Source organism: Galendromus occidentalis, unplaced genomic scaffold (genome assembly GCF_000255335.2).
Source record: "Galendromus occidentalis unplaced genomic scaffold, Mocc_1.1 scf7180000077460, whole genome shotgun sequence".
NCBI classification, from domain to species: domain Eukaryota; kingdom Metazoa; phylum Arthropoda; class Arachnida; order Mesostigmata; family Phytoseiidae; genus Galendromus; species Galendromus occidentalis.
In genome coordinates, this window is record NW_003805448.1 from 403696 (window position 1) to 410871 (window position 7176).

A 7176-nucleotide genomic window follows, 5' to 3' on the forward strand; every position below is an offset into this window, starting at 1 on the left:
TACTCACTTGTGATAACACTGGTCCGAGGGAGCGACGGCGGCGACGGGGAATCGTTGTACACACACCTATCGTACAACGACATTGCAAGCCTCAACGGAGATCAACACTGCGACGAAACGCAATGACGATCCGCATCGTTGGCTGACCATTGCACCAACTGACTTCGAGTCTCAAGGTATGTTCAGCAGCAGGAAATAGTTCTCCGGAGACATCCCCGCATATGCCATCAATTTTCGAGGAATCCCGGGGTACCTGTCAGCGTCTCTGTTCGGGAGGATGATGACGAGGAGTCGCAAAAACGAATTCTCGGTGCAGTGTGCATTCCACTGTGGACGTTGGAAGGATGGAACACTTCCGTCTCCGAAAATCATCTTTCGATATCTGCAACGTGATGATGGCATTCTGATCCTCAGAGATTGTATCGTCGGCCTCATCGAAAAGCCCCGTGGGAGAAAGCGTACGAAAACGGGGAAGGTCGGATATTGTTGGAGTGCATTTGATTTCTCGTCTTTTCTGGGCAGAATGCTTTTTTTCTCAGACAATGAGGTGCGGGTATGTACTTTTTCGAGGGAGATTCGAGGGTTTTGTGCATCCGGACTTACAAGGAACAGTATTTTTTTCCCAGCGAGGATTTTGTGTTTCTGATAATTCTCACCTCGCCTAGTTCCGTCTCGAAGAAAAGTGGTCTAGTAGGTACATGGCGAAGTCCTGTGCGAACAAGACGTGGAGAACAATATTGATTACGATGATCGCAGGCATAGTAATATATTGTTGTGTGAGTTTATTACGCGGACGCTAATAAATGATGACGGAAAAAAATCGTCGCTGTTCACCAGACTTCATTTTTCCCCCGCACCCTCAGGTTTATTTTCCGCAGCGGAGCGTTCACGAAATCGGCCCGAGGAGCTGGTCTGCGAGACCGCGAGGGCGATCCCAGGTTTTCCCGCGGCATCCCCACCATCTCAACCCGACAAGACAGAGCGAGGTATTTTGTGGGAAGCGGACCGGATACAAATTGGTCGATCGTTCGAAACCGAAAGCCTCGTTTTCGGGTTGGGTGACAATGTGTTGATGTTACGGGGTGAGCTAGTCTTACTCCCTGGCCGATCGTTGCCTAATGTATGCTAATAGAGGGGTTTCACATCAAGTGGCAGATGGTTCGCAGGTGGGGGGCCGCGAATCCAAGCGGCATAACACAAGTTCTGGCTCGAAGCAAGAAGTGAACAACGGTACACTCGCTCCTCTGAGCTTTCAAAAGACTGCGTTCGAGTTGCTCCCGTGGATTTTCCTTCCGCATCCATCGAGCGGGTGGTGTTTACCCTGCGAAGTCTAAAGGGACTCGGTTCTGTACAATCACGGTCGCAGATCAGGCTTGCGATGAAGAGCGGCACAAACTCGAGTTTCCCGTGGATTAGAATCATAAACTCCCCGAACACTTTCCCATCCATATTCGGATTGCGATTTCGAAGCATCGCCCAATTGGAATCCCAGCTAGGGAGCAGATACGAATCATTGTCGAGCGAATCGTGAACGAGCACAGCCTGTTGTCTCAATATAGATACTCCGGATTTCGATACAAAGCTCAGAGTTTATCGATCCAAATTCAATCAGAATCGTGGAAGTAGTTCGATGCTTGACCGACAAGACAGAATCGAGCGGCAGTGGGCTAATGAACTCACATCGCGAGCGGAAGCATTCGATGCTGTAGAAATGTAGAGGTTGCCGCATGCCGAGCAGATACCGCGAGCTCACCCGGCTCAATCGCTTCGACTCGAAGTCATCCACTCGTCTCCACGCTCCACGAACGTCTCCTCTGTACGAAACACGCGAAATAATAAAGAAGCGATGTAGCCCGCCAGCTACCAGGAATGGATCGTCAGGATCTTGCAACTGCTTGCCTTGTTAACAGGTCTTATCAGAGTGCTATTAGCGGTTTCATGTTACAGCACACTCACGAGCAAGCGAGTGAGCGGGCGGACGAGCAAGCGAGCGAGCGAACAAGACGCCCTGTCATTGTGCTAGCCATGGGTGGTTCGAGTAGTGCCGCTGAGCAGCCAGATCGAATTTCATGCGGTCGGATTCGGCAGTACACGAGGTGCGAGCCGGGGTCGCGTGCACTCTCATATTTGCCGAGGCAGTTGCTTAAGGCCCGTTAATCGTTTCCCAGGCGGGCGGGCCGGTCGCTCGCTCGCTAAGGAAGCTTGTGGGATATCCAGTCAGTCAGTCAGTCAGCCAGCCAGCGCAGTTAGCGGGAGATGTTATCTGAGAGACTTTGTGGGAACGATATCGCGCATCGTGTCAAACTTGACCCGGATTGATTTTGGAAGAAGCACGTCCGATCGAGCAATCACAGGACCTTGCGGTACCGAATCAAACAGCGAAATCTAATCCGGGATTTCGCGGGCCGCACGGTATGAACCTCTTCGAATAGCAGAGATGCCGTCATTTCCCCTCGAAGCGTCCCTGCCGAGCGGTCTCTGTTTGTCCGATCGGCTCCCCATCGCCCCCAGATCGAGCCCCATCGGTACGGATCGAATAGTTGTCCCGTGGACATCACGAAAACGTGAGCTTCGAATGGCCCCGTCATAGTTCCGCCTGAAGAATCGTCGTATGTTTATATGCAGAGAATCATCTCGCCGCGATTCCGTTCGACCCTCTCGTTATCGAGCGTATCGCTGCGGAATCGTCTCTCCATAGATCGGGAGCGGGTAATCCGGTGAGCTTGCCGTGCCGATTTCCCATTGACTGGCTGAAAATTCAATCTCTCAATGGACATGCATGTAAACCTACTCTTCCAATCTCGGGAGTTTCGCGTGACCGCGCAATATCTTCGGCTCCTGGCCTCCCTAGTGAACTCGATATCAGTTTGCGAGACACGCTAGGCCGCGAGTACCCACCATACCGCTAGCTTCTCCGGTGCATGCGACGCTGCCTCCAATCAACCTACTGAACCTTCCAACCACTTCATAATGATATCTCCGCGATCTACCTCATTGCGACGTTGGAAAAGATCCCGCCGAGCTCCTCGACGGAGCTAGCAAGTGATCATGAATCTCTATTCCCTACGACCTACGACCCGGGAGACGACGCCGACGATTCGCCGGTGGGCGAATATTGGTCGCAGAGTGAACACCTTGAAATTGCCAGAGCGATTTTCTACAACAACGGAACGACTTGGACGCATCGGGTGGAAGCATCGGACCGATGTGGATGAAAAACCGGCGTCGGATACGATCGATCGACGTCTCTTGTTTTCTCCCTGGGCCGGCGCCATTCCCGTTCGGGAGTTCTCGTCAATAAGAGTTCTCCGAGCGTCCCATCAACCGCTTTGTTCCAGCGGAGAGGCGACGCCACGCGCCGCAGTCGATTTCTCCCTGGTTTTCCACCCTTCCCCCGTCCCCCACGTGGACCCTTTTGGGAACTGAACGAACGCAAGTCATGGAATGACAGACGAACGAACGAACGAATGAATGAGCCAGGCTGCATCGAGTCAAGTCGAAACGGCGAGAGGCTTTTTATTGAAATTCCACCCATTTGCCGTTCCCCTTCCATCTAGTGGTAGTGGCGGCGGCAGCGGCGGCGAAAGCCGTTCTCCTTTGCTTTCTTCTCTGCTCTCCTCAGGAGCTTTGAACGCGTTTTTCGCCCGCTCGTTCGAGGAATTTCGAAGATTCTCGCCGAGTCGGAATCGTCTCGAATTGAAGAGATCGTTGGCGCCTACTTCGAAGGGAAATCGAATTTTCAGAATAGATGGTTCACTAAAACGAGACGATAGGATATTGAAACAGCCTGCCCGGCCGTCTACCCGCTCGGGCTCAGATAAAGGGTTTCGTATTTTTCCTGCCCTACGCCTGTAACTTCTCTCCAACATACATACATATAGGAGCTCGTCCGGGGCTTCCGGGAATAGATGGACTCGAGCTCGAGCCCAGGTTCTCCCTGATGGATGGAGATGTAGCTCGCGATGCCTCGGTCGCCCCCTCTGCTGGCCAGCCTCGATTGATGGAACACCATACGGACGACCCCGACTGTAGGACGACGACTGAGCTCACTGTTCCGAGCTCTCTCGAGCTTCGCCGGCATTCGTCGTTTCTGCGCGAAAGCACTCGCAGAAGTATCGCTCGCAGAGGCGATTTTCTTCCAATGGCCGACTGTCATCAAACTCTATGCTGCTATCACGTTCAGAAAAAATTCAGAGGTAGCAGCAGAGCCACTACCGTGTAGAGGACGTGAAACGTCTTCGGAATGGCCATTCGTAATTCGTAAGACTCGAGCATCGTTATTATTTCTTTAAACTCAGCTCCTACCCGAGCGCAATGGAAATCTACGATCGCATAGGTAAGCAAGGGTGGGTCGCTGACATCGGGATCGGGAGTCACCTCCATCGGATTGACTAGCATTGCTCCATCGCATTGCTGTGGGACTGGCTCACCGTATTCAGTCGACGCGCCCGCCATTGCGCTGTCCTTCCAGCACCCGTACGAGGTCTTTAACAGTTTACAATCACTCGGAGTTTTAGTCCGTGAACGAGACTTCCGACGCCGACGTCTGGAACTGGCTCTTTTAGGTCTCATTCTCACTGGTGGAATCGACCTCTCCACCGAAGTTGGGAAAATATTTTCTTCCGAGTGGGAAATATCTTCTTCTGAGTTTTGTTACGCGCGCTCCGGAAATTTGAAATCGCCCTCTCCCAAGAGCAGCCATGTTCACGGGAGAATAGGGCGTATAGGGAGTCATTCTTGCCTCCAGGAATTGATCTGTGTGTGTGGGAATTCCGTAGGAGGTTTATGAAATTGATTTGCCGTAAATTTGCTATCTAAAGACACCAACCGGGTGTCGATCGGTGTAGAAAGCACGGAGCTGCAAGGCGTCGAAAATGGACAAGTTTCGTCACACTTTTGGTGAAATACTAGGCCAACCTTTTTAAAGACGTTTCACGTCAAAACGCTCCCCGAGATGTCAGACCTGGAAGCCTTCGAGCGTTCCATTCCTTATTTTTCAGCGGAAACAAATCGAATACGATCGGCGCCGGCTATCGACGGCCTGCCAATAGATTCCGATAACCATTCCCACGTTCCATCGAGAAATTGAAGGAAGATTGCAAATCGCTCGGTGGCCACTCTTTGGATAGTGATTCGTTGGAAAAGCAGTCAGTCGGCGTGCCAACCTCTGAAGGCCCCATGGTGTCCTTCGGGAAATCATGAGCAGTCAGCCGGCCACTGCTTTCGCCAGGGACGAGGAGGGTATGAAGAGAGGCAGCGCGCGGACAGACAGTCAGTTCAGGAACGAATGAAGATCTTCGCCCTGCCTTTCATCATCCACCTGCAGTCCGTCAACCATCCCGACGAACCTCCGACCACGCGTCCACACATTCTCTCCACTGTCCATCCACGAGTTCCTCCATCAAGCTAACAAGCAGAGCCTCCCGTCTTAGGAAGAGCGGATCTTTCGTTTTACTCTCATCGTTGTCGCGAACACTTCCGATGGATAATTTAAGCCCGCTCATCGGCATAATGAAAGCCCTTGATTGCCTCAGCTTCGGCTAATCAACGATGACGGTGAATATCTCGTAGAGAAGCGTCGTTTTTTCCCCACAGTTTGAGCAACGAAGAAATCGCGAGAAGTAGAGTTTCTCCCGATGTTTCCGTCTCAGGAGCTTGAGATCCGAGGGGGATCGCGCACCACACGGAAAGGAAATCGGACCCGTCAGTGCAGCATAAGATGAAGTTGAGCCGAGATTAGAGGACGAAACGGGGCGCGAGGGCGAATGAGCCAATGGCTGAGCACAGATTGGAGGAAGGACGACACTCTGCCACCGGCGTGTCGGGAGAACGAACCCGTGGGCTTTGGGCGGGGCAAGTCGCTCCATTATGGTGCACTCGATACAGAGGAGGGAAAACTCTGCCGAAGAAGCTCGGGATGAGTTTTCCTTTCAGAATTCCCCCCCAGCGGAATGATTTCCCACTGTCTGTAGTCGACAGACCCAGCGAAGCGTTCGGTGAGGGGAGCGGAGAAGGTGGCGACAGTTGTAGCCTTGGACCTAGCTGCCGGCTGCCCATACCTACACTGATCGACAGGCCGGATGTCGCAAGTGAGTGTAGTCTCCGTCGTCGACACGGTGTCGTCCTGATGAGATGTCCCGAGCCGAGCGCTCTGGGCCTGTCGCCCTCAGCGAAACCGCAACGGCTCTTGAAAACCGGTGGGCCTGCGGATCCTGAGTCACGAGAGCGTACTTGGTTTGCCCTGATCGGAAGCTCGAACTGGCAGAACCGCATATTTCGCTGATTGCGAAGGCGGGGTACAATTTCGGATTCATGGAATCGCTGGAAGCTCCTACACTCTGGCCTTCCTTCCCGGACGCATGTCTTGCCCGAATCCGTTGGATTTATCTTTTTGAATCAAACGGCCTGACTTATGCGGAATATCGAACGCGCTCTGCTCGACGCTGCCTTGCCGAGCTGTCCATGCCGCGACAGATCCCTTATTTCTCGGCGCGCCACTCACTATTCCGCGTTGAAAGATTCGAACTCATCGAGCGTAGACCGTCGAGCGAGTGTTCTCTGTGCCAAAGAACCCATCGGTCGATATTATTTATATAGGTCTCGGGCGAATGTTGGCCGGTCGGGTGCGACGTCTGTCGAGGGCAAGTGCACGGGTTCCCAAGGAGTTGTTATTGTTTCCTGTGACACCTCCTTGATGTCCGGATCCCTGAACCGAGATCTCCTCTTGATTACCTCAACCTCGTCTCTCTCCGCCCCGAGGCAACCCACCTGCGAATGATTCACGATCCCGCAGCGGGAAACCCACAAGACGGCGCGAAGTGAAACTTTTCCCTTTTTTCCAAGCTTGCCAAGAACATTGGCCGATCGTCCGCTATCCGCGAGCGATTTATAAGCTCGCTACATCGACAGAGAGAGTCACGAAAAATCTCATCGATGTCGGTCTACATCAAACATCGTATAATACGTCACCGGACGACGCATTGTTCAGCTTAGCCGAGCGCCGATGCCGTGAACGGCACAGAAAATCCGACCGTCCTCCAAGTCACTCTCCGCGGCTTCCTCCCCGAGTCCAGCGCCCGCATCTCCGCCGACAATCTTACGACGGTCATTACCTTAATCATTGGAGCCGACTCTCGTTCCGGATGAAGCGAATCGGGACTCGGACGAACGCATTCA